Genomic DNA, 25,135 nt, shown 5'->3' with positions numbered 1-25,135 from the left:
CACAGGCACAGGCATGAAGACAGAGGCACAGCAGCGTCACTGCCACGGGCTCTGGGCTCACAGCTCTGCCTGCAGCTTGCACCTGCCCTACACCAGCTCCTGCAGGCAGCTGTCCAAGTCCCTGCAGCTCAGCAACCTCCTGCTGGCCAAGGGCACCCAGAGCCCAGGGTGCCTGTGCCAGGCCGGGCTCACGGGCACAGCACATCCTCTGCCCTGGCCCTGCAGCTGCACCATGCCCACTTGTGCTCTGGCACAGCACAGCTGCAAGGCTGCAGAACAGAGGCTGGGAAAAAGCACCGTCCTTGCTCCAGCCCAGGGGGAGGCAGGGAAGCTCTTGCCAGGCAGGAAGGAGGAAAGCTCTCAGACCTCTTTGTTCCTCTAGTGTTTGCCATCATCATGAAACCCCTTCCACTGTACCTAGAGATGGCCCAACATCTATCAACAGCCCTCTGTCATTTTCATCCTGTTCCCTGGGCATCTTCCCTTGGCAATGCTCAGGGATGTGCAGGGAGGGGAAGCAGAGCCTGTCAGGCCTGGCTGCAGTGCCTGGCAGCCCGTGCCAAGCTGGGACTGGCTGCAGGCTGCCTGCCCACGGCCTGGAGCCAAGCTCCCAGCATGGAATGGGCTGCACCCAGAGTGCAGGGAAAACAATGGCTTTGCAGAGAATTCTGTGCTTGGGCTCCTCCAGGCTCACCTTGTTCTCCTCGGGGCTGAAGCGGATGTGCACAGCGGCAGAGGCGCCTGCTGGCACCATGTGGTACACACCCCTGGGGCTCGCCAGCTGGAAATAAGGGCAGCTCTCCATGCACACCTTCACCAGCCGAGGAATCTGCAGCAAAGACATCAAATGATGATTTTGCCTCTTGTGCAAACAGGACGACAGGAGACCTGTCCCTGTCCCTGCCCTGCTGACATCCCTCCTTGACCCCTTTTCCAAAGCCCTTTCAGCTGTGCAGGTACAGGCACATCATTCTCAAGGCTCAACTGGAATCCCTTCTCTCTGGCTCCAGCATTTTGGCCAGGGCCATTGGGGCTGGGCCTGGTGGCAAGGAAGGGCCAAGCAGGTCAGCACCAGCAGGATGGAGACAGAGCACCTGACCGACCACATCAAGTCATCTGCACCATCAGTGCGTGTCCAAAATCAGGGCACAATTCCCAGCACAGGAAGATTTCCACCATCTTGCAGAGCCAGCTGCTGAGACATTTTCTTCTGCATGTGCTGCAGCAGATAACTTGCTTTGCTGGACACTCGGGCAATGACAGCACTCTCCTCTTCCAGCACAGGGTTAAAGCTCCAGGTGCCAGCACTCACCTTGTCCTTATTCGTCACAGACAGCACCATTTCAGAGACCTCCCGAGCCACGAAGTTCTCAAACACCATCTCTGGTGGGGAAACCTGAAACAAGCTCTGTTTCGGGGCAGCTGACAGCAGCTGGAGAGGCGAGAGAGAGCAGGGACAGCTTCAGCTGCTGGGAGGAAGGCTCATGAAGGACAATCTTACACTGATCCCCAGTGAAGTGCAGACTCTGGGGGAGCACATCTGCCCAGGACACACTGGGCAAACAGTGGCTCACCCACCTGTGCTCTGAGCTGATCAAGAACTGCTTGATCAGCTTCCAGCAGGCTCAAGCCAAGCTGGTCTTTTGATTTCTCCACCTTTCTTTCTCCACAAGGCCCCTCTCCAGGGCAATCCTGAACCACTTTGTTCCATGTGTCTTACTGCCAGTTTCCTGCTCAACAGCTCACCTGGCTCACCTGCCCCTTTGGACTGTGCTTTCTACTGAGCCAGTCCTGTCACAAAAGCAACTTGAAACACACCTCTAAGCAGGCACTGATCCACAGAAAGCAAATCCATTCCCCTCTGCCCAGGGCCAGTCCCCTGCACATCTGGCAGCCTGCAAAATCTAACACCCCGTCAGGGTCCAACATATTGTTCCAACCCAAAGCAGGAATGCAATTGGTTTTGCTAAATCTGAAGGAATTCCTGCAGGTCCTCGGCCTTCCAAGGCCAATGCTGCCACTGTGGAGGGAATCCTGTGACCCCGAGCATTTGATGGTGACCACACCAAAGCAAGAGGTGGCTCCTTCAGCAGGGGAATGGCACATGGCAATGCTGTGCCTTTGTGTCCCCAGCCTTCCCCCATTGTTTTAGCAATGGCAGCCACACTCCAGCACAGCCCAGCAGCTGCAGCAGAGGTTGTTTGTGTTGCCTCAGTGCACATCAGGACTCCCAGTCCACCACTGCCAGCAGCTTGCAATGACAACAGCACCTGGACACTGAGGTGTTTTGCTGGAGGCAAGCCTGTCACAAGCACACACCCTCTTCAAACTTGCCATCAAACAGAAAGGAAAAGAGCAGGAAAAGGCTACCTTTGGACCAGTCTTGCTCAGGTCTATCCATGGGCCAATTCTGGGCAGAATCCTCCCCCTAGTGCTGGCCTCCTTCTTCATGCTGACAAACTTCTCCTGCTGGAACTTAGATGGAGGCAATTGAAAGGAAAAAAAGAAAAAAAAGGAAAAATTATAATAATTTAAAAAAAACAAATTAGCAAGAAGATCAGAGATGTGCTTGTTCAGAGGGGTTTATCTTGATCAAGTGTCACTGGTGAATAATTTGTGATCACAGCCACTAGGACACTTCTGGAAGCCCTGGAAGGTACTTGCTGAAATACTTAGCACCAATCAATCAATACAGAGTGCAATACACATACTCCAACCACATGGCTGTGGCCCATTAGTCTCTCTGTGATCTGATCTGACATGTTTGGGGATTTCTGCTCTTTGGCCATTTCTTTCCTCTTACATTTCATTGGAAATGAAAAATGTAAGTGTCAGTGACCTTTTCAGAGAGTGGGAAGGAGCTCTCAGAACTGCCCCAACTCCATCCCTGCACAACACTCACAACTCACAGCAGGAGACAGCACTGCTGGCTGAGTCCAAAAGAAGCAAGAAAGAAAAGCTGTACCAGCAGGGAGGTGCACAGGAATGTGTCCAAGTTTTAGCTCTCTCTGTTAATGAGCATTTGTTTTCTCTGTCTGGGCTGACAGAGTCCTCCAGAGAAGAAAACACAGGGATCTCCTTGGCAGAGCCTCAGCACTGGGGCATCTTCAGCCAAGTGAGCTCCAGACAGCAAGGCACCTTGGTGGCCCTGACTGCAGTGCTGCCTGCAGGGCTGGAGCTGTGCCCACCCAGGAGCTGAGAGAGAACAGCTGCTTTGGGAGCTCTTCTGGCTGGGACCAGCCGTGGCTCTCAAGGCTTTGGGCACAGTTTGAGCTCTCCCCCCACATGCCCAGGTGCCCAAGGGCAGGTTGGTCACAGCAGCACAGGGCAGTGCCCAGCCTGACAGAAGGAATTCCTGTGGCAAAGGGCAGCACAGAAGCACACGCTGAGGGCTTCAGCTGCACATTGCTTTCACTTGGCTCCCGTGGCACAGCCAGGCAAGGCGCTGGGCTGTCCCTGAAACATCACACAGTGTTCCCTACTGCACCAGGACAGCCCCCACCAACAGCAGCACAGCACAAAGAGCTGGGCAGGGGCTCTGCAGCTTCCCAGCGCTGCTGGACAACAGGGGCAGGGATACCAGGGACACCAGGGCACTTGCCAGCCTGAGCACAGCCCCAGTGGCTACTCACAGTGTTAGGCTGCAGTCTTTCCCTCAGCAAAAGACGAGGTGTTGGTGTCTTTTTTGGGAATCCAGAAGCCATTCTGAAGAGAGGATGTCACAGAGGAACGACAAGGCCTCAGCAAAACTGGAAGGAGCAACAATGGAACTCTGAAAATCCAGAACCCAATTCATGGCAGACTCAAGGCATATACTGCTGTAAAACATTTTATATCATTTGAAAGTAGCTAAGTGCTTGCTTGGCATAAGTAGTGAGTATTGTTAGGCCTCTAGTTGGACTTTATTTGAAATAGATGACCACCTTGTGCAATTCAAAGATGGATCATACTGAAACCTGGAGCTAAAAAGCTGAGCATGAATAATGCTTAGAACAGACAAAGCTGTAGCTTAAATATTACTTAAAAACAGCTTGAGTGGGCCTCCTCTTCTTTAGGCTAAACACCCCCTGCTCTCTCAGCTGTTCCTCACTGGACTTGGGAGAGGCTGCAATGTTATGGTTCATGGCTTAAATATTGCTACAAAGGACATTTTGCCAACTGTGACAAAACTCTATAAAGAAGCTGAGAGCACCCAAGCCCACCCTTCCCTGAAAATGCCTCCTGACTGGAACTTGGGACTGAGAATTCAGCCCCACAAGGGAACTTGAGACAAGATAAAGGTGACACTATTGTCCCATTAGCTCAGGTCTCCAGAGAAGTGAACAAGGCCAAGGGAGAAAAATAGATCCACAACAAAGCCAAAGCCAGCAGCTCTCCTGAAAATCAGCTCTGTCTGCCTTCAGGCTGGGCAAGTCATAGCCACAGACTCGTCTGCTGAGGCCAGGTTTGCACACAAACCTCCCATCAAAGACCTCCACTGTGTCCCCAGACCCATTCCTGAGGCCTTGCACCAGATGATTGCAGGGCATGCAAAGTAACACAACAGATCTGAAAATCCAGAACTCAATTCATGGCAGACTCAAAGGATATACTGGTGCTGAAGATTTTATATTACTTGAAAGTAGCAATAGACAGTCAAACTTGCCCCACCCCAGGGAGGTACCTGGGAGGTCCCACCTTGCCCAAATCTGCATTAATCCATTGGAATCTTACATTTTGCAATACTTCACCACAGAGAAGACCAGAAGAGGATTTTATGGTATGCCAATGGGATCCATGGAATGGTGATATTTTTACTTAATCTGTCTCTGTCATTCTCTTTCTTCCCCCTCTTCCCAACCCCATCTCCACCCCCTTCACCCCACCCCCCCCCTTTTTCTATTCCTTTCTCTCTCTTCCTCACATTTACTGTTCCATAAAATCCAGACTACTGACTTTGGCAAATTGCCTCGTTTGCACCTCAATTCAGAGGCCTCTCCCTAATAATTTTAATAACCAGATAATAACAACCCACGGAAACTTGAACAGAACTCATTCACCTTGAAGCAGTTTAAGCAATCACTATAGGGAAAAAAAGTATAGATGAGTACATTTAGAAAATGTTGCATTTCTTCAGTGCAAAAAAAAAGCACAATCAGTAGACGAACTATTGTTCATCCACTCAGCTGTGCATGCCACTGAACTGCTGCACCAGAAGACTGGCATTATCCCATCCTGTATTTCCCTTTGGCCTTCTCTCTCAGAGTGCACATGAGACAAAACCAAACAGTTCAACTTTAGTCAATCTTTACCTTCAAAGGAAATTCACGATCTTTTCCAGAGGCCAATGCTCTGCACGTTGAGGAATCCTCTGCAGAGACCAATGCTCCGCGAACTGAGGACTCCTAGCAGAGGCCAATGCTCTGCACGTGCAGGATGTTGTTTGCAGAGGCCAATGCTCTGCACGTTCAGGAATTCTCAGTGGGGCACAGTGCTCCGCGAATTCAAAGGACTCGCTCGCAGAGACCAATGCTCCGCGAACAATTCACCTGGCGAATCGCCCAGTGTAGCTGCCTGTACGAGCCCAGGCTGCGCACACCCAGCCAGGGCCGCGTTCTCGGGCAACTGAGGCCGCGCCGCTGTCACAGACGCTGCCGCCCGCGCGGTTACCAGGCAACCGCGGCGCCCGAACCTCGGGGCCGGGCCGGGTTCCAGCGGGGCTGAGTGGGTTCCGGCGGGGCCGGGCCGGGTTCCGGCGGGCTCGGGCCGGGGCCGGGCCGCAGTGATTTTCAAAGGAGATTCTCAATTGAACTACTGCCGTAACTTTCTGAAGAGTCTTTCTGTAAGTATTAGCGAAAGCCTAAAATGTGGTGATAGAGGCACCTCTGTCAGGTCTGTCCCTTGCTCTCTGTGTAGCACTGGTGTTCTGTCCCGGCTGGAACAGCCGGAGGGGCTGAGTGAGCTGGGAAAGGGGCTCAGCCTGGAGAGGAGGAGGCTCGGGGGGACCTTGTGGCTCTGCACAGCTCCCTGGCAGGAGGGCGCTGCGGGTTCAGGAAGCGCCGGAGCGGCGTGGTTCCCTCTCTCCCACTCAACCTCTTCCTCCCTCCCTCCTCCTCCTCCTCCCCCGTTTCCGAAGCCCTTGCAGCCGGCGGGAGGAGTGGAGATAGAGCCGGGACAGGGCGGAATGCAGAGAGGGGATGCCAGGAGTAGGAGTGACTGGGCTGTACTGGGACCATACTGGGATCATGCTGGGAGGGAGTAGGAGCAGCACGATGGCTGCAGCGCTGGGACTGGGGGCACTCCTTGGCAAGAGAGGGGGGGTGTGCCCTCCGGCACGGGACCCCCTTGCTCTCTTTATCCTGCACAGGGACCCTCCTGAATCCCCCATTTCCAGACATCAGGACCCTCTGCTCCCCATTTTCCCGGCCATCCATGGCTCCCAGCCTGCAGACTTGCCGTGGGCTTGACGGCCTGGAACACCTTGGAACCCCATTCCTGCCTTTCCCAGCCCCTAGCCCCTCCTTTCTGCAAAACCAGAGACCTCCTGAACTCCCCCTTTCCCAACATCCCAGGTGTCCCCACCCTGGATTCCCCTTTCCTGGGCTCAAGGACCCCCTGGAATTCCCTTCTACCTCTCCATGTCCCTGCCTTCCCCCATTTCCCTCACCCCACTGACACCCTCCTGCACCCCTATTCCTGAGAAACGAGACACCCTTTTACCTCTTTGCCGGGCACTGAGAGCCCCCTGTCCCCCCCCCAGTTCTCCTGCCCCTGTGTTCCCTGCCCGTGGTACTGTTGGAGCCCGGCCCGGGGTTCCCCCAGTTGGTGTCCATGGGGTCCCTGGATGGGATCCCCTTCCAGCACTGCCGCAGCCGCCGGGGGTGGCGGCTGGAGCCGAGCCGGGATCTCAGCACAGACAGAGCATGCACAACGAGCAGCACCAGCACGGGGCCACCGGGGAGCTGCAGGTGCTGCGGGAGCAGCACAGCCAGAGCGGGGCTGAGCGGGGGCAGCCGCGCCTGGGGCATCTCTGGGGCTGCCATGGCAACTGTGGGACTGCCATGGGGATCCGGGAGATGGAGCCCGAGGAATGAACAAATTCCCCAGGGCACAGCTGCGTGGAGTGGCTCCAGAAATATGTCAGATATGGGCGGGAGGAGCTGCAGTGTAAAGGTGGGGAGGGCAGAGTTCCCATGGGAATGTGGGAATAGAGAATGCGGGATTTGGGAGGACAAAATCTGCCAACATGGGAATTACCAAGGGAATTCCATGGATAGATCTGTCATCCCATTCCCATGGGACTTCCATGGTTGAATTCCACTGTTGTCCCATTCCCATGGGAATTCTGTAGATGGATCTCACTGCCATGCCATTGCCATGGAATTCCATGGGGAGATCTCAGCCCTGTCCCACTGCCATGGAATTCCATGCATGCATCTCACCGTTACCCCATCCCAGAGCCCCCTGATGTCCGTGTGTCCCGAAAAGTGGAACATGGGATCCTGACACTGTCCTGCCGCGCATACAGATTCTACCCCAGCACCATTGGGACCAGCTGGATGAAGGGGATGAAATCCCGGATTGTTCCACACCTGGGCAGGATCGAAGCGCTGCTGGAGGAGCAGGAGCAGCCCCTGCGCCGGGCGGAGCATCCCGGAATGCCAGAGCCTGGGATCTGCTCCTGGGCTGAGGCTGGGAACATGGAATGTGGGAACTGGGAATTTGGGACTGTGGAGCAGTGGGATGGGGGTTCCCCTCCCCTCCTAACCATGCCATGCTTCCCAGAGCTGGAATCCAGCAGGAATCTCACCCTGGTGGTCGCTGTGTCTGTCAGTGCTGCCATCAGCATTGTTATCCTCATTGGATTTGGTGTCTGGAAGCTCCAATCTGGTTCGCTCCAAACCCAACCTGGGGGTCACCCTGTTCTTCTCCCCTTCCCAGACACTTGGAGATCCCCCCATGACCCATCCAGCCCCCCCAAACTCCTCCTTGGGTCACCCCTAAGTCCCCAGTGGGGATTTCTGTGAGTTCCCCTGTGTTCCCCCATTCCCAGGACTTTGGGGGTCCCCCCTGACCTGTCTGTGCCCCCCCTGATTTCTTCCACAGCCCCTCTGTGATGGTGGGGGCTGGGGTCCAAGTGCTGGTGCCTCCCTGCCTGCAGCAGATCCAGCACTGAGGGGAGTCCCTTAGCATTTGGGGTCCCCTGGGGTTAGGGGTCACCCCCCCGGGTCACCCAGGATCTCCCTGAACACGCTGACACTGCCCATGCTCAGTGAGAAGGTTCATTCCCAGCACGAGGCCTCAGCTGTGTCACTGGCATCGCCCAGGTACCCACAAAGCCTCCCAGGAACCCCAAACCTCCTGGAACAACCCAGCTTCCCTGGGACCCCAATATCATCCCTAGCCTCTCCAAAAGCTCCCCAAGACTGCAAAACCCCATACAGACCCCCCCAAACCTTCTCAGGACATCAAAATTCCCACAGGACGTCCCAACACCCCTCCAGACCCCCTTGAGAAGGTACATACCTGGCATGGGATCCCCATCTCCGTTGCCAGCAGGTATCCCAAAACAGCCTTGCGTTCCCCTTGGGATCGCCTAACCCCCCCCTCTGGGACCCCTGAAAACTCCCTTTGGGAACCCCCAAAACTCCACCATGACCTCAAAAACCCCCAGTATACACAAACCCCCCTGGGAACCCCTCACAACAGTTTATGCCCAGCACAGAGTCCCCATCACCATCACCCAGATACCCCCCAAACCCTCCTGGGACCCCCAAACCCCCCTGGGACCCCCAACCTTCCCAGGATGTCCAACCCCTCCCTGGGCTCCGCTGTCGGAATCAACGGGAGTGGTGTTGCCCTTTTAAGGGGACTTATAGTAGGACCTGACCATAGCAGGAGCCCTTAAAGCAGCTATGGTAGAGAGAACCCCAAAAATCCACCCTGGGGGGCGAAACGTCCCCTACTGGAGCTTGGAATGGGGGGTGGGGTCCCATAAAAATGTCACTTAAAGCTGTCATGATCCCCCCCTTAAAAGGGGCTTGTGGGGCTGCGTCCTCTCAAACACCCTAAAATGGGATGGAAAAAACACCCTAGTAGTGTTGAGATCCCCCCAGAAAAATCCTAAAAATGTCCCCTTCAAAGGGGTCTGAAGAGCCTTAAAGGGTCTCAAGGAGGGACAAGGTCCCCTCCTCTGCTGGGGCCTCTCCGAGTTGGGAACTCTCCCGTTTACTGCCCTCGGAGGAGCCCTGAAGGACAGCGGGTCCTGGGCTGAGCCCCCCCGGCATTTGGGACTGCGGAGGGAACTGGGGGGGCTGGGATGGGGCTTAGGGGTCCTGGGGTAACCTGGAGGACCCTCAGTGGGTCTCACCTCCCCCTGTGCCCCCTCTCCCACCCCTTTCCCATTGTTGCCCCCAAACCTCTACTCCCCCGGATTGGTTTGGGAGTGACCCAGCCCATTCCCGTTGGCCAGGGAGGAGGAGGAAGACGGTGGGATAGAGGAGGAGGAAGATAGAGGGAGAGAGGAGGCGGAGCAGGCAGAGGAGGAGCTGGAGCAGCTGGAGGAAGCACCGCGTGCTTTCAGCTCTCTCTGCACTCGCAGCAGCTTCGGCTCGGGACCATCGGCCCCCATCCCGCAGGTGCCTGGGGAGGGGGAGCTCGCCCCAAGTATCCCGGGGGTCCCTGGGTTTGGGATTTTTTTGGGGGGATGTTTGGAGCTTGCAGAGCTCCAAAGCCGAGCCGCAGATGGCCCTCAGGGGGACATCGGGGGGTCCCTGGTGATATGAATAAGAAGCTTGACTAGGCCAATACTCAAGCAGCAATCAATTTATTAATGAATATGGTAAAGTATGAGCAATACAGCGCTGGGTACAGTGGGGGGAATTTTCCCTCCAACTGCACACCGATAGTTGGGGCTTACAGATATTTATAGGGGTTTTCATAAGCTTTTTCAGCAGTTTCTATTCCAAATGTTTGCGTCACAATTCTATACACTATTGTGATTTAGTTTTTCTCAGGATGTATCTCAGAAAGGAGTATCCCCAGATGGTGGGGTTCAGCTTCTGAAAGAAGAAAGAAGTCTCTCAGCTGGTGAGGTCCAGGGTCCATATGCGGGTTCACCTTTGAATTGCAAGGACTATAAATCTCATACCAGTGATGTCCAGCTTCCCTTGGTCAAAACTATCAATCCTTGAGTTCTTCTTCCTTTCTCAAGCTGCTTTTGCATATTTTGTTAAGGTGTCGAGATAAGCATCTTTCCTTTTGATATATTCTAAAGCTATAGTTTCAAAGATCCTTACTACAAGCAATATTCTGAAATTATATTTCAAAAGGTTATTATTGCAAACTCTTTTTAGCTAGAAGCAGAAAGTTCCTGTCAAACAGCAACATCCTTAAAGCTTTAATTCGAATGCTCCTAAATCAACTTAAGACTTATAAAGGTTAATTGCAAACAAAGGATAGGTTCAAAGGCCTTCTTCCATGCTTTACTTCCTCAGTGATTTATTAGAATTGTCTTCATAACTGTCCCACGGTCAGTTTCCACACATATCACAATCACAGATATACACATTGCCTGTATGTACCTGACACAAAACACAGCTTTATATTTCACATCGGGAGGTGTTTTTAGGGAGTTGCGGCCATCCCCTGGCAGGGCTCACCTGCAAACTGGGTGTAGGCTGTGTCTTGGAGGAAGGTGCCACGGCCAAAGTCAATCAGTTTCAGCTGCCCGCTGGCCAGGTTGAGCAGGATGTTCTCAGGCTTGATGTCCCTGTGCAGGACCCCGCAGCTGGTGCAGTGCCGCACGGCCTCCAGCACCTGGCAGAACAGCCCTGCGCCTCCTCCTCCGGCAGGAACCTCCGCTCCGCCAGGAAATCCGAGAGCTCCTGGCACCGCTCCGGACGCTCCAGCACCAGCAAGAAGCTGTCGGGGAGCTCAAGCCACTCCAGGAGCTGAATGACACCAGCACAGCCACAGGACACCTTGGCCAGCAGCACGATCTCCAGGGGCGTGCTGGTGCCGTCGGGCTGCGGGAGGAGCACGATGCTGTCAGTGGGGCTGAGGCCGTGCCAGGGCTCTGGGACCCCTCAGCCAGCCCGGGATGCTCTGCACGCCCCACTCAGCCCACGCCTGCTCTCCCTGCAGGGCTCCCGGTAGCTCCACGGTGCTGGGCCCCGGCTCCTCGCCGCCCGGCACGGCCCGGCTTGTGCCGCTGGCCCTGCTCACTCACCAGCTCGCCCCAGTGCCGGATGCCATCCCACGGCATGCATTGATGGCCACCTGCAGGCAAGGGGCAGCAGCAGGCTGAGCTCGCTGCCCGCCCCACCGCACCCCGGCCTTTTCCTCCTCCTCCTCCTCTGCCCGCTGCCAGCCCCTCCGCTCACCGGGGCGCCGCCCAAGACCTGTGTTCCCGAGCAGATGCTGCCGAAGCCGCTGGGTCCCAGCAGCAAACCTAGCCATTACTGCTCCTGCAGGGCCTCCTGCGCCTTCCCTGTGGGCGGGATGCGGCTGTCAGCACTCGGCCCAGGGCCAGCAACGGCCCCTGACCACCCCAGGCCGGCCGTCCCCACCCACCCCGGGCCCCCGTAGCAGCGGTGCCGAACGGCGGAGCTCGGCCCGGGGAAGCCGCAGCAGAGGCGGCGGGAGCAGCCGCGCCACGTGTGTCCTCCGCAGGCCCCAGGAGGAGCTGGGGCCGGGAACAGGACTGGAGCCCACATGGGGGCCAGGGCCGGGCTCAGGCCAGGCGCAGCCAAAGTGAGGCGATGCCGCCCCGGCCCCAGGCACTGATGCCCGCCCAGCAGCACCACAGCCAGGACGGCGAGAGCCGGGGTGAGGCGAGACCGCGGCGGGATGCCTGGGGCCGGGGATGGGCTGGGGACATGGCCCTGCCCAGCACGGGGAGAGGGACGGGCCGGGGCAGGCACACCGGGAGTGGCTGCGGGGCACCGAGACAGAGTGCGGGACATTGGCAGAGGGAGAGGAGGAACAAGAGAGACATGGCAAGGGCCGTAGACTCGCTGCTGCAAGACCTGGGGCCATTTGTCCGTGTGTCCATTCCACGCTTGGCCCCGCACCCCGGGGCAGCCCCTGAATCTGTCCAAACACGGGAACTTCGCTGTGTTGAGCCCAGATCCAGAGTCCTGACTCCTGCACGGGGCACAGGAAAAACCCTCGGTCACTGCTGTGCATTGTCCCTGCTGAGGCTCAACACTGGCAGGGCACATTCCCTGCCTGCAGGATTTGTTTCTGACCCAAGCACTGCACTTATGGCTCTGGCATAGCTTTCCAGCAAAACCAGGGCGAGGCAAACTGTGTGTAGCTTTTGGTATTTTAGAGTGTCTAAAACTCGCTAAGCCATCGATCAGAGAGGTGAGATGCATTTGGAATTCATGGCATGGAGAAGTAGTGCAACATAGAAAAGGGGAGCATAGAAATAAATAGAGGAAAAGATCTCACATTGTGCCTTTCCATTTTCATTTCACTTCTGGAAAGCTGTTTCACTTTTCCAGGAATCTTCTCCACAGTCCTGTCTGCTCTTTTCAAGAACCTTCTTTCCTGGAGAACAAGGTTGAGCTTCTGTCACAAGATGTGCCTCCAACTGCAGCTTCTCTTGGCTTTCCATACCGTAAGTGCAGCAAAGCAAGAGAAATGTTTGGATTACTTGACAACTTGTCCTTTCTTTTCCTTGTGGGCTGGGGAGTTGTGCCATTGGGGAGTTTTTCATGGTGCCTGTTCTAACCCAAGAAAACAGGAGGTTTTGTTGGGGACTTGCTGGGGAATGCAAGCCTGACTGAATGCAGAGAAAGAATCTCCAGGACACTCTGGGAACTCCCTGGGCTGGGCTCAGTTCCTGCTGGGACTCTGCAGAGGGCTGGCCTCCAACTGGGATCAGCAGCAGCTGGAAATACCTCTGAGCATCTCCATTTTCTGCTGCTCCAAGGAAGCAATGAAGCCAGTCAAGTTCTGTTTCTTCTTTCTCCTGGTCAATTTTTTCATTTGATTTGCCACTCCAGAGGCAATGTCTGTGATGGTCTCTGTAAGTTGATTCTATTTCAACAGCACCAGCAACAGGGCTGTGTTTGAGTGCTCGGTGAGGCTTTAATTCCCCTCGACTTAGTGCTTAAAGACTTGTGAGCATTTCAATCTCTGCTAATCATGATGCCTGTGACAAAAACACGGGGTTCACCATCACAAAAGCACAGTTGGTAGCAGTGATTGAAAGAGGCAAGTGCAGTTGTACTGATAAAATTCAGGTGGCAAACAGAAGAGGGTCAAGAGCAGCCATGATCTCCAATTCCCAAGGCAAAGGCAGCAGCAGCAGCCTCCTGCTGTCAGCTCAGGGTGAGTAAAACAGTGCTGAAAACAGCTCTGGAACGTGATCTTTTCCTCCTCTGAGGGCTGGGTCTGGGCAGCACAGGCAGGCCCTGAGGAGTCAGGGCTGTGTGTGGGTGCTGGTTGCTCTACTCCAGGATCAGCTGGAAAAGCCCTTGGGAGCCGAGGCAGGAGCAGGCGGGAAGGGGCCGGCGCTGCTGCTGCTCCTGCCCGGGAGCCCCGGCTGGGCCGGGCCGGCGCCCGCTGCACTGCGGCTGCTGCTGCTGCCAGAGCCGGGCGGGACTCGGGGACAGCGACGGACACGGGGGGACAGCAAAGGCCTGGCGGCTGCAGGGATGTTGGTGCTCGGGCCAGCGCCAGCACACAGCTTCAGCCCGCAATTAACCCTGAGGGAAACGCTGGGGAAAGGCTCCATTTCAGCCTTTCTTTACTGGTCGCTGGGAAGGGACTGAAATTAAAGAAGACAAGCAGGACGCGACCCCTTCTCCTTTGGGGGCACCCCCGTGCCTGGGGCTGTGAGGGGTTATGAGGGGCCATGAAGGGCTGTGAGGGACTGTGAGGGGTCATGAGAGGTTGTGAATCACAGAATCACAGAATCTCTAGGTTGGAAGAGACCTTTAAGATCATCGAGTCCAACCCATGTTCTAACACCTCAACTAGATCATGGCACCAAGTGCCACATCCAGTCTTTTTTAAAACACATCCAGGGATAGTGACTCCACCACCTCCCTGGACAGATGACTCCAGTATTTGACCACTCTTTCTGTGAAAAACTTCCTCCTTAAGTCTAGCCTGTATCTCCCTTGGTGCAGCTTGAGACTGTGTCCTCTTGTTCTATCTGTTGTTGCCCGGAGAAAGAGACCGACCCCCAGCTCACCACAGCCACCCTTCAGGAAGTTGAAGAGAGTGGTAAGGTCACCTCTGAGTCTCCTTTTCTCCAGGCTAAACAATCCCAGCTCCCTCAGTCGTTCCTCATATGGCTTGTGTTCCAAGCCCCTCACCAGCCTCGTGCTCCTCTTCTCTGAGGGGTCATGAGTGGCTGTGAGGGGCTGTGAGGGGTCATGAAGGGCTGTGAGGGGTCGTGAAGGGCCATGAGGGGCTGTGAGGGGCCATAAGGGACTTTGAGGGTCCATGAGGGGCCATGAGCTGTGAGAAGCTGTGAGGGCTCTGAGGGGTCATGGGGAACTGTGAGGGGCTGTGAGAGACGAAGAAGGGCCATGAGGGGCCATGGAGAACTGTGAGGGAGCCATGAGGGGCTGTGAGGGGCCATGAGGGGCCATAAGGGTCTGTTGGGGTCGGCCGTTACTTGTCTCTGCCCCAACACAGGAAAAGGTGGTTCTGGGCAGGCCGCGCTTTGAAGAAGGAGTCTGGACTCTTGCTTTTTCGGTCTTCGGTTGTGTTTATTGTTTCTTATCTACAAAGTTTTTCTGTCTGTCCAGCCGAGGTCTGATCAGCAAGACAGCCAAGGGCACTCTCTCCCGCCCACGGGGCGGTTGTCTCTTTTATAGTGACAACTACGTAGAAGATATTTACCTTCTATTTCCAGTACTTGTCATCCTTGTTAGCAAGTGCACCTTCACCATGAACCAATCCACACATGCCAACATCATCCTGAACATGGATGCCAAGGAGAAGAAAGAAGAAGGACAGGGCACGCCCAAATCCCTCCATCTTAGAACCCCTGACCCCCATGTACAAGATTCAAAACCCCCCTGTACAGTGCTCTAAAATTTTTCCCTTCACCCTGTGATTGCTACTACTATGCTACTTAAACTTTTGTGCCTGTAATTCTTCATATAAGGTTGGCAATTTGCTCCATGAATTAAGATCGAATTTCCAGGTGTCTTTGGCTTCCTGCCAGGGTGTCCGAGCCCCTGCCAGGGCTGTGAGACATCCAGGGCATCCAGAGAGATGCCCTGGGTTCCAACATGGAAGGAAGGATAAAAGGAAAGCAATGCTCTCTAAGACTGAGGCTGACTGAGCTCCATCCTCCCAGCCAGCTCCCCTACCCAACACTGGGTTTAGCAGTCACCCAGGCAGAAAGGGCTTATCAAGCCTTCTGAGAGGCCAGCAGAGTCCAGATAAATCCATCAGGGAGGCTTCTCCCTGCTCATCCCTCTGGTGTGTCCACAGCACTCGTCGAGGATGTCACATTAATCTTCGAGGAGTACCCGATCTGCAGCAGCACCGACCTCGAGCACAAGCTGCAGTCGGTGGAATGCGCCAGCCTGTTTGTCACAGATGAGAACAGATTCATCTTCAGCAAGGCTCAGGTTGGGCAAGAGGCTGAAGCTCATTTCAATATTTACAACGCAAGCTGTCTGCCATGCGATGTGGTGCTCTCCATCGAACCCCTGCCTGGAGAGGTAAGAACAGGAAGCCAAGGTGGTGGCTGCCCTCTAAGGGCCGTGTGAGAGCCTGTTTTGTTCTCCAGATGCATTGCTGCCTGTGGCCCAGATTAGGCTAGCTCAGTGCAGGTCAAACTGCAGGGGAGAGCAGCAGAGCCAGGGAGCAGTTGTGTTGAATTCTGCATGTCTGGGGCAAGGTTTTGGCTCAAACCGCTGGGTCTTTGATGGGAGAAGTGAGTCCTTCTGAACCTCTCTTGGAAGCACACGCAGAGAGGGGCTGTTATGAACTGACATGCCAGGGCTCAAAGCAGAGCATTTCCTCAGGCTCCCTGGCTTTTCCTTCTCTTTGAAGGCCAGCTCTAGGTTATTTGCAGGGTTTTCTGTGCAGTGCCCACCTCCCATATAGGTGGGTGCAGCTGCCAGCCCTCAAAGCATACACTGCTTTAGCACAAGGTCAGCATTCCCCGGGAGGGAGCCTGCCCAGGGAAGCAGGAAGGAGACACACTGTCTGGGACTGCTCTCAGTAATGCATTTATGAATAAAACCACGTCATGTTGAAAGGTGTTTCCTCCTAACACTGCTCTCTGGGTTCCCCCAAGGCAAAAAGCCCTATCAACAACATTTTCAAGTTACATCCAGTCAAGATGTCTGTTCCCGGTTCATCCTGTGCCATTGCTACGGTGACCTTCATCCCACCAGAGGAGCAGAACTACAACTGCACTTTCAAGGCTTCCCTTGTCATCCCAAAAGGTAAGTGAGCCTGTGAAATACTCTCTGGTAGCTGCCTCTCCACTGGGAAGGCACAGACCTCTTGTTAGCTCTAATGCTTTCAGTAGCCTTAGGCAGAGTACTTGGCATGAGATGATCTGGGAGGCTCTAAGAACTCTTAGAGCAGAAGCATGAGGCTGATGGTTTAGCCTGTGTGAGGAACTGTGAAGAGAGGGAAATACTAGGTAGCCAGCTGTAAGTTACTGAGATGTGCTTCAGCTGAGCTGGGGGTTTCCAACGGCAAAGGCTTAGATGAAGCAGTTTCTGTGCCAGCGGTCAGCAGGCACATTTTCCTCTTTTGTTTCTGTAAAATTAGGTGATCCTCTGTGACTCGCTGGCATTCATTAAGCTCTTTTATGGGAGTGATTGGAGCTGGTATAAAAGAGGAGCCCAGTTCCTCTGCCCTGGGACCTGTGGACTGGGGCTTTGAGCTTCCCTTCCTCAACCATTTAGTGGCTGAACCAAGAGAAGACTAACTGCTAATAAGCGATTGTAATTTTACTGTTTTTGGAAAAGACCTTTCTTGAGAACAACAATTTCTTTTTGCCTTCTTGCTTTTGGACTGATTTCATGCTGTGCATTTTCTTGTTGTATAAGTCTCATCTCACTGCAGCATGGGGATTTGCCATATCTCATCAGGTGCCTTGTTATTTCCCTGCTGTACTGCATGACTCAATTAAGTGAAGTTATTTGTAACTGTTATTGTGGAAGGCTTTGGCTCTTTGGAGCAGATTTGTCTTGTGAATGGCCCTGAGTGGATTGGGAAGAGGCTGGTGGGGGGCTGTGTTGTGGGGTACAGGAACAGCAGGCAGGGAAAAGACTGTGGGTGGCCCTTGCAGCTTTGCTTGCCCACTGAGAAATGGGTTAGTGCCAGCTGAAATTGTTTCCGTGCCTCTCCTGCAGCTCTGTGGGAATTAAACCCCAAAGCCTGACCTTCACCATCAGCGGGAAGGGGCATGAGCCACGGGTGACAGTCGTGTGCCCAAGCGCTCGCAGCAAGAGGGGAAATGCCGTGCTGCGCTTCAAGAGGCTCCGGCTGGGGGATTCAGAGATGCTGCCCCTGGTCATCCGTAACGATGGCATCATACCTGTCAAGGTGAGGAGGACCTGCTCAAGGGATGGTCTGGTTTGGGAGCAAGTGCTTGTGGCACAAGGGAAGGGTCCCAAAAAACATGGCAAACCTGTGAGGAGGTGTCAGAAATTCTTTTGAAACAAGTGACTGATGTCTGTTCTGTAAGAAAGGAGTTCTTGGAAATTTTCTGTCCAGTCTTTCTTCTTTAAGTTGAACACCAGAAAGGTGGTGGATTATTTTCCCTCCTGTCTCTCAGGTCACCTTTTGTTCTCATGGACATGTGTGATTTCCCAGTTCCATTAGATTGTATTTCAGCCCACTTTAGTACATTTTAAGTAAAGTTAATTGTGGTTGCATTACGCCCTGCCAAATACGTTTTGTCCCATTTGGTTCTGTGTCAGTTCTATCCCAATGCCTCTGAACACCCTTTTTTCCCCCGCTGGTTTGACTTAACTTTTGGGCTAAGTGCTGTTTCTAGTGGGAGAGGTGCTGGGCTCCCATGTGGGACCAGCAGCACTGCAGTGTCAGGCCTCGTGCCATCCTGTATTCACACCAGTACCATTGTGCTCTGTGTTCCCTTTTCTCAGTTTATGTTACACCTGGAGGATGAGCACAGAATGTTCTCCTTGAAAGGCAGGGCCTCTGCTGTCAAGGTGTTCCACAATGGAGATGTGGAAGAGGATTCAGCTGGAAACGGTAAATTCATTACCCATGAAGTGCAATCATGCACAGAGGGAAAACGTGTGCCCTGCTCTTGGCTTCTCTGAGCAGCAGCCACATGTTAGGCACAGTTTTGTCCCTTGGACCCTCTGTCTCCCAGCCTTTTCTCGGGGGCTTTTTGCAGGGTTTCCTCCTAGGAAGTTGCAGGAAGTTCTTCTGTTCTGCTAGACGTGGTGGGTTGAGTTGTGGGGGACTGTCACTACCTCAGTGGACCCTCTGAGGTATTTGCTGCACATGGCATGGTACCAGCCTGAGCAGACACAGCCCTTGAGCACTCAGATAGCCAGCAGAAGCTGAAAGCACTCTTTGGCTCAGCTTTCCATATGGCTGGAGCTGGTGGGAAGCAGATGGAATGAGGGCTGGGCATCAGCCTGAGGTTAAGCTGCTTAAGTGGTGCTGTGTCTGGGAGTGGCAGGCTTGTGAACATAGGAAGAGGGTCTGCAACAACTGGGGGTAGAACCAGTGCTTAGAAGGCAGCTGGTTTCAACCTCTTATTCCTCATATATCCTATGGAAATATTTCCTCAGTACAGCTGCAGCACTTAACTCTGATTTCCATTGCTGTGCAGAGAGCAAGTCCACAAAGCCTTTCTTCCTTCTGAATCGCGGGCAATCGGCAGAGTTTGATGCCATTTTCAAACCCACCCTGGCTCAACGTGTGGAAAGGCAGATTGGTGTGTTAGTGGGGGACACCTACTCTAACAAGACCGTAATTGAACTGGTGGGTGAAGGCCACGGGGCGAATTCACCCTCGATGGATTAGAGGAAGGCACTGAGGAGAGGAATGCTGATGGCAGCCTGAAGGACAACATCATTGATGGTAAGAGGAGAGACTGCCAAGGTGGAGCAAGGAAGAGGAAAATATCTGATCATATATGTCTTCCCTCTAGCCAGGCCTGGGCTGTCACCCATGGGACTTGGTGGCCATTTGGGGGTAGCAGCCATGCATGCAGAGCAGTGTGTGCTGTGCTGCACATCACTGGCTTAGGGATGTGTCAGGGTGTTTCCCTGGAAGTGGTGGAGCTGCCTGGGGAACTCCCTGGCAGAGGGGGAAAGGCTTGGAGCCAGGAAGCATTGAACATGCAGGTGTCTGTGCACGTGACGGGGGCAGGTGGAGCTCCCTGCATGCTGAGATCCCTTGCTCTCCTCCTTAACAGCTGTCAGAGTGAATCACATTCAGTTTGGGGACTGTCACGTTTGGGAGCCCTACTGCAGGACCTTCACCATCACCAGCCACGCCGAGATGGTCATGCGCTTTGAGTGGGAGGCAGAGGCCCCATTCCGGTTCTCCCCCAAGGTGAGCATGGACTGCCTCTGCCTTTCCCCATCACTCAAGCCCTGCCCTGGTGTGCCCAGGAGCTGGCACGGAGCCCTCACATGCCACTGATAGCCCATTCCAGTGCCACGTAGGAGATGCAGTCCCTGGCTTGGCTGGGCCAAGGCTGCTAGCCTTGCAGAAAAGGCTTCATGTCATGGGAGGTGGCACCTTCTGTTCATACTTTTGTCTATCCAACTTCATGTAAATCCACTCTGAGGTGCAGATTTCTGGCACAGGTGTTCACTCCATCGGTCCCTTTTGCTGTCAGTCCTGCCCTTGGCAGTACTTCCAGTTTGGTCTTGACTCCCTGATTCTCCCTAGGTGGGACACCTCCATCATGGCTATGCCAAGGACATCACAGTGACCTTGATGTCAGATGTCCCAGTCACCTTCAGGAGGCACCTTGTGAAATGTAAGGTGGCCAAGATCGACTTTGAGCTGCCAAAAAAGAAGGTTCAGGACTGGGATGACCAAATGACCATTGTCATGTGGAAGAATACCACCAGGAAAGACCCGGCAGCCAGGTGGCCTAAAATAAAGAAGGTAAGAAGCAAAACAGCAAAAAAACCCCAACCCAGCTTTTACAAAAAGAACCACCATAGCACCATCACTGCTGGCTGAGCAGCTCCTGCGTCCTCTGGACATTGGACACCCGTGAGGTTCACCAGCTGTGCATTCCAGAAAAGAGGTGGAAGCACAGTGACCAGATACACTCACACAAGATGGGGAAGCCTTCTGACAAGAGACCTTTAGCCACACACAACTATCAGTCTGCACCACAAGCACAAGTGTTGCAGCCCGTATTGAATGGAAGGCAATGCTTTATGATTTTATCCCATTTTATGCTGTTAGAAACCTCTTCATCTGATTTGGTACCCTTTCACCAACAAGGAATTAAGTCTGCTGCACTCTGTCTCTTCTTTTGAAGTGGAGAGAAATCCACTTCTCCTGCATATGCTGGTGAACTCCAAGTTTTGTCTGCATGAGAATTTGGTTGTGGTCTTTGTATTGTGTGGGATATCTCATCATGGAGTAACCCAGGCACTGTATGACTCTATGGAGGAGTGCAGAGAAGGATCATCTCCAGAGACTCTTGCTTTTATTGTCATTATTGCCAAACACACTCCTCTTGGTTGAAAGTTCTTTCCCAGTTTCTGGACCGTTTTTAGGCCTCTAAAGCATCCTCTTTTCTATCAGAACATCTGCAACTGGAGACTTTCCCAGTGAGATCTTTCACATTCCAAAATGCACATCCCCAGCTCCCAGCAGTGTGGCTGTTGCTCCAGACATGACATCTGGAGAGCACTTGCTCCTAAGACAAGAACAAAAAGATGCTTTCTAGAACTCTTCAGTGTTGGGGTCCTCCATCCACAGAGCTCTGGCAGGGAAGCCCTAATTTTGAGACCTGCTGGATTTATAGGGGACCAGAAAAAAAGCCAGTCACTCTGCAAGGTTGAAGTAAAGGGACTGGAATGCAGCTACAGTCTCCATGGGGATATTAACAGCTGTGGTAGTGACTGCTTGGATCAGTGGCTAGAAACAACTACTGCAGCAGAACAGTCCCAATTTTGTCATCTTTCCAGGGAAGTAAAAGTGAATGGTCCTTTCTAATCTCTCTATGAGGCTGATCTTGGAGGCCAGAAGACTGCCCTTCTCAGCCTGACTTTCTGGGCTCTGCTCAGTGATTCCTCCCTCCTGTGTTTGCAGGTGGTCAAGACAGCCCCAGAACCAGCTCACACTGTGGTGGAGAAGAGCAGGCAGGAGGTCGAGGTGTACCTCAGTGCCATTGTTGCCTACGCCCAGTTCCACCTGGACACGATCATGGTTCAGTTCAACAACACCTTGCCCTTTGAGACAAGGACAGCCACGTGAGTGCTGGAGGCCAGGCACAGCTCCTCCTGTGAGCAGGAGCTGCCTTTGCCCAGGGCTGCTGCAGTGCCTGCTTCCCAGAACTCCACCCCAGCCAAAACTATCGGCTGCCAGGGGCTGTGTACAAATCAGGGAGGGACGGGACTGCTGGGGCATATGTCTTTAGCCGTTTTATTTTCCAGCATCAGCCTCATTACACGGTTATGACAAAAGGAAGATGCCAGCAACTCCCATCCCCAGCAGCAGATAAAGAACTTAATGTTACAACTTACTTTAAAAGTTTTTTGACCAATCACACAAAGCAAAAGCATATTGACAGTAGTTCCATCCAACTGCTGTAAGCACATGTACCTTCAGTTAAAACAATGCTTGCTTATTTTGAATACAATACTGTCAATACAAAACATTGTGGTGAATGTTTTAAGTGTGGGGAGACGAGGCTTGACTCCATTTTTCTTAGAAGGTTGATTTATTATGTTATAGATTATACTAAAATACTACATTAAAACTATGCTAAAAGAATAGAGAGAAAAAATAATCAGAAGGCTACAAAGAGCAAGACTAGAATAGAATACATAACAAAAATCCTGTGACTGCTCACAGCCTTGGCACAGATGGCTGTGATTGGTCATCAATTGAAAACAATCCACATAGACCAATAAAAGATGCACCTGTTGCATTCCACAGCAACAGATAGTTATTGTTTACATTTCTTTCCTGAGGCTCTCAGCTCCTCAGGATGGGAAAAATCCTAGCAAAGGATTTTTTATAAAATATCATAACTACACGATACCTGCTTGTAAGCCTTAAAACACAATGCACAGAGCTCCATTATTAAGCTTAGAACTTCCAATAACTCGCTAGATATACTTTTCAGCAGCTTAGGGAGTTATTCTAGACAAGCATTAAGACACAGACCATTGTTCTATTTATCTTTACTTACTTTCTACTTCTTACATCATTTTTCTGCTGACAAATCTTATGGCTACTGCTTAGCTCTAATCATGGTTCTGCTGTCTCTGAGGCTTGCCTTTTGTACCTTTCCCAAAACCCTCTGATTTTAAGGAGTCCCACAAAAACCAGCACCGGCCCCTTTACGTGCATGTGAAGCCAAGCAGGAGATGGTGGTCAGGAGAGGCTCAATGCTGCCATAGGTTTCTGCTGAGAACGGCCATGGCTTTGCTTTCCCTGCAGATCACCTGTCCTCCTCTGCTCAAGAATAAGTTTGCAGTCAAACCGAGACCTAAAGCCCAGAGTAAGCCCCTTAGCTTCAATGTGCTGAGCACCATGTTGGCCCTTTCCTCTAAACTTCCAGACTTTGAAATACTTTCTTGGGTCACCCAGGACAGCAGTCTGAGCATGGCAGGGTTGCCTGGAGAAGATGCTTCTCAGGAGAAAGTGGTACCAGGAGTCCATCAGACAATATTACTGTACTATTTGCTTTATACTTAATGGGCTTTCTGTTTTTTCTAATTCCTCCTACTTGCTTTTCAGTTTCACGATGCACAACACAGGGGAGGTAGCCCTGAAATACTCCTGGGAGAAAGCTGCAGAGACTGAACCAGTGAAGGAGCCATATTCAACCACTCTGATGCGTAAGGGCATTTCACTTGCTGAGGGCCTGGGGAGATGACACGATCCGTCCTAAGGACGTGATTCGTGAAGGTTCTTTTTCACTGATCTCAGGGTGCAAAAACTGACACGACAAGGGGATTTGTAGTAAAATCAAAACAGAGATACTTTTATTGTGTAGCCATAGCAAAGATGCGTTAGAGAGAAGGGGAATGAAGAAAGGGGAAAGAATAAGGAAAAGAAAAAAGAAGAGAGGTAGGGCAAGGAGGTATATAGCTACCAGACGTGCGGATGACAAAGTCCCTCGAAGTCCGGTCGATGAAGAGGCCTGTCGTCTTCACGTCAGGGGAGATCTCCAGGGTATCAGTCAGCTCTAACCCTTTTTATAGTCCTTTTGAAATGGGGGAAGGGGACACATTTCAAAATAGTCTATTGATAAAGGGTACAAGGAGTCCATCAGTAGTCCATCAGGAGCAGGTGTCGTCAGCAGCAGATGTCGTAGGCAGGAACCATTGTGTTCTCGGTCCAGTGGTCACTTGCAAAACTTGCTTTGGTCCCCACGCACGCCTTCCTTCATCCTACGGTAGGGATTTCAGTCTCAGTCCTTTTGGAAAGAAGAGGGGAGCTCTTCCATGTAGGGGTCACATGTCTCAGTCCTTGAGGGAGAACCCTTTCCCATCTCAGTCCATCTGTCACTGTGGTTGATGTACGGTGAGTGGAGGGTCTTTTAGTGGTGACCACCGAGAAGGTCCTTCCAGAGAGAAAGTCCAGCCAAGTCAGAAAGGTGGAGAAATTCCAACACTAGCGTTGTTAGGTGATGCAGGGGAAGGAGAGCACGCTGCCCCTTCTCAGGTGCAGTGTTCCATGAGTTGAGCAAACACACCCGTAGGCAATAATCTGGCTTGGTGGACCAGACAGACCTGGATTTTCAGAACAGGATCTTTTCCTTTCCCCGGTGGTCTTGGCTTTCATGACGATCGAGAGGCAAAAAATGAGGGAAGTTTCAGACAGACACTCACAGGAGAAGACCCTGCCACTTCACTCCAAAACATGAATTGCTTTTTCATCCTTGTCCATCCATCCACTTTCATCAGCATCTTCCCAGCTGCAGCTGGAGAGTTTTCTCCTTGTCCCCCTCTGCCTTTCAGCCCCTTCTGTTCTTCTCTGCCACTCCTGCTCTGCAAAGGAGCTGAGCCAGGCTCTGGGGACAGCCACGTGCTGGGTCAGGACTGGGAAGGGGGATGTCAGGTCATCTCTTTGAGGAGTCTGAGACTGGGAAAAAGAGTGGTGTAACGAGCGAGCTGCCCTGCAGCCACTGTCTGTGTGCAGTTCCCCACGGCAGGGCAAATGCAAAGTCACTGTCTAAAGCCAGCTCTCCTGCTTGGCACAGGAGTGTGTGCTGCAGGCAGAGACCCTGCTCCCAGAGGCTCTGTTTCCTGCCAGAAGAAAGTACTTAGCCAGAGATGCTCCAAGTGCATCCCAGCTCTCTTCCATCCACCTGCAGCAGGAGGCAGAGCTGCTGGGAAGACAGGATTTTGTCTTGGAAAGGTGTCCTCTTCCTCCCTGCAGGTCGGTTCCTCTCCTACGATACCATGAAGCATCGCAGAAAGCTGCTGAGTCTTTTCTGGTGGGAGCAGGACCATCCTCCTGAGACGCCTCCTAAAGTGCGGCGGCTGCGGCAGCCTGCCAAGCAGCAGCAGCAGGATTCCGAGCAGCCGGTGGAGCAGGATCCCGAGCACCAGGAGGAGCAGCCAGAGCAGCAGCAGCAGGAGCAGCACGAGCAGCAGGAGCACTCCAAGAAGCTGCGCCACTCAAAAGAAAAGAACCTGTCTCCAAAGCGTGCCAGCTCCTCCCTGGATGTCTTCACCGATGCTAAGCATGACCTGTTCTCCATCAGCCCCTAAATGGCACCATCCCTCCTGGCCAGAAGCAGACCTTTCACCTGCAGTTCAAGCCAAAGTGCACCAGGAATTTTAAGACCACCCTGCTGTGCAGGTGGGAAACGTCTACACGCTTGCCAACTCATGCTACTGCTGGGTGTCACTGAATCACAGGGTGGGACGGTGGAAGGGACCACAGTAGGTCATCTGGTCCCACTTCCCTGCTCAAGTGGGGTCATCCCAGAGCACATGGCACAGGGCTGTGTCTGGAGGGCTCT

At 53.1% G+C, this 25,135-nt stretch overlaps 1 pseudogene; it reads left to right on the top strand.

Annotated features, from left to right (window-relative positions):
* The window catches only part of LOC135292512 (zinc finger protein 420-like), an 89,967-nt pseudogene that overhangs the window by 38,348 nt on the left and 26,484 nt on the right, over nucleotides 1-25,135 (top strand).

This window comes from Passer domesticus, unplaced genomic scaffold (genome assembly GCF_036417665.1).
Source record: "Passer domesticus isolate bPasDom1 unplaced genomic scaffold, bPasDom1.hap1 HAP1_SCAFFOLD_37, whole genome shotgun sequence".
In the NCBI taxonomy this organism is placed as follows: domain Eukaryota; kingdom Metazoa; phylum Chordata; class Aves; order Passeriformes; family Passeridae; genus Passer; species Passer domesticus.
Note: the sequence above shows the minus strand (reverse complement) of the source record. Positions and strands in the feature narration are given on the sequence as shown.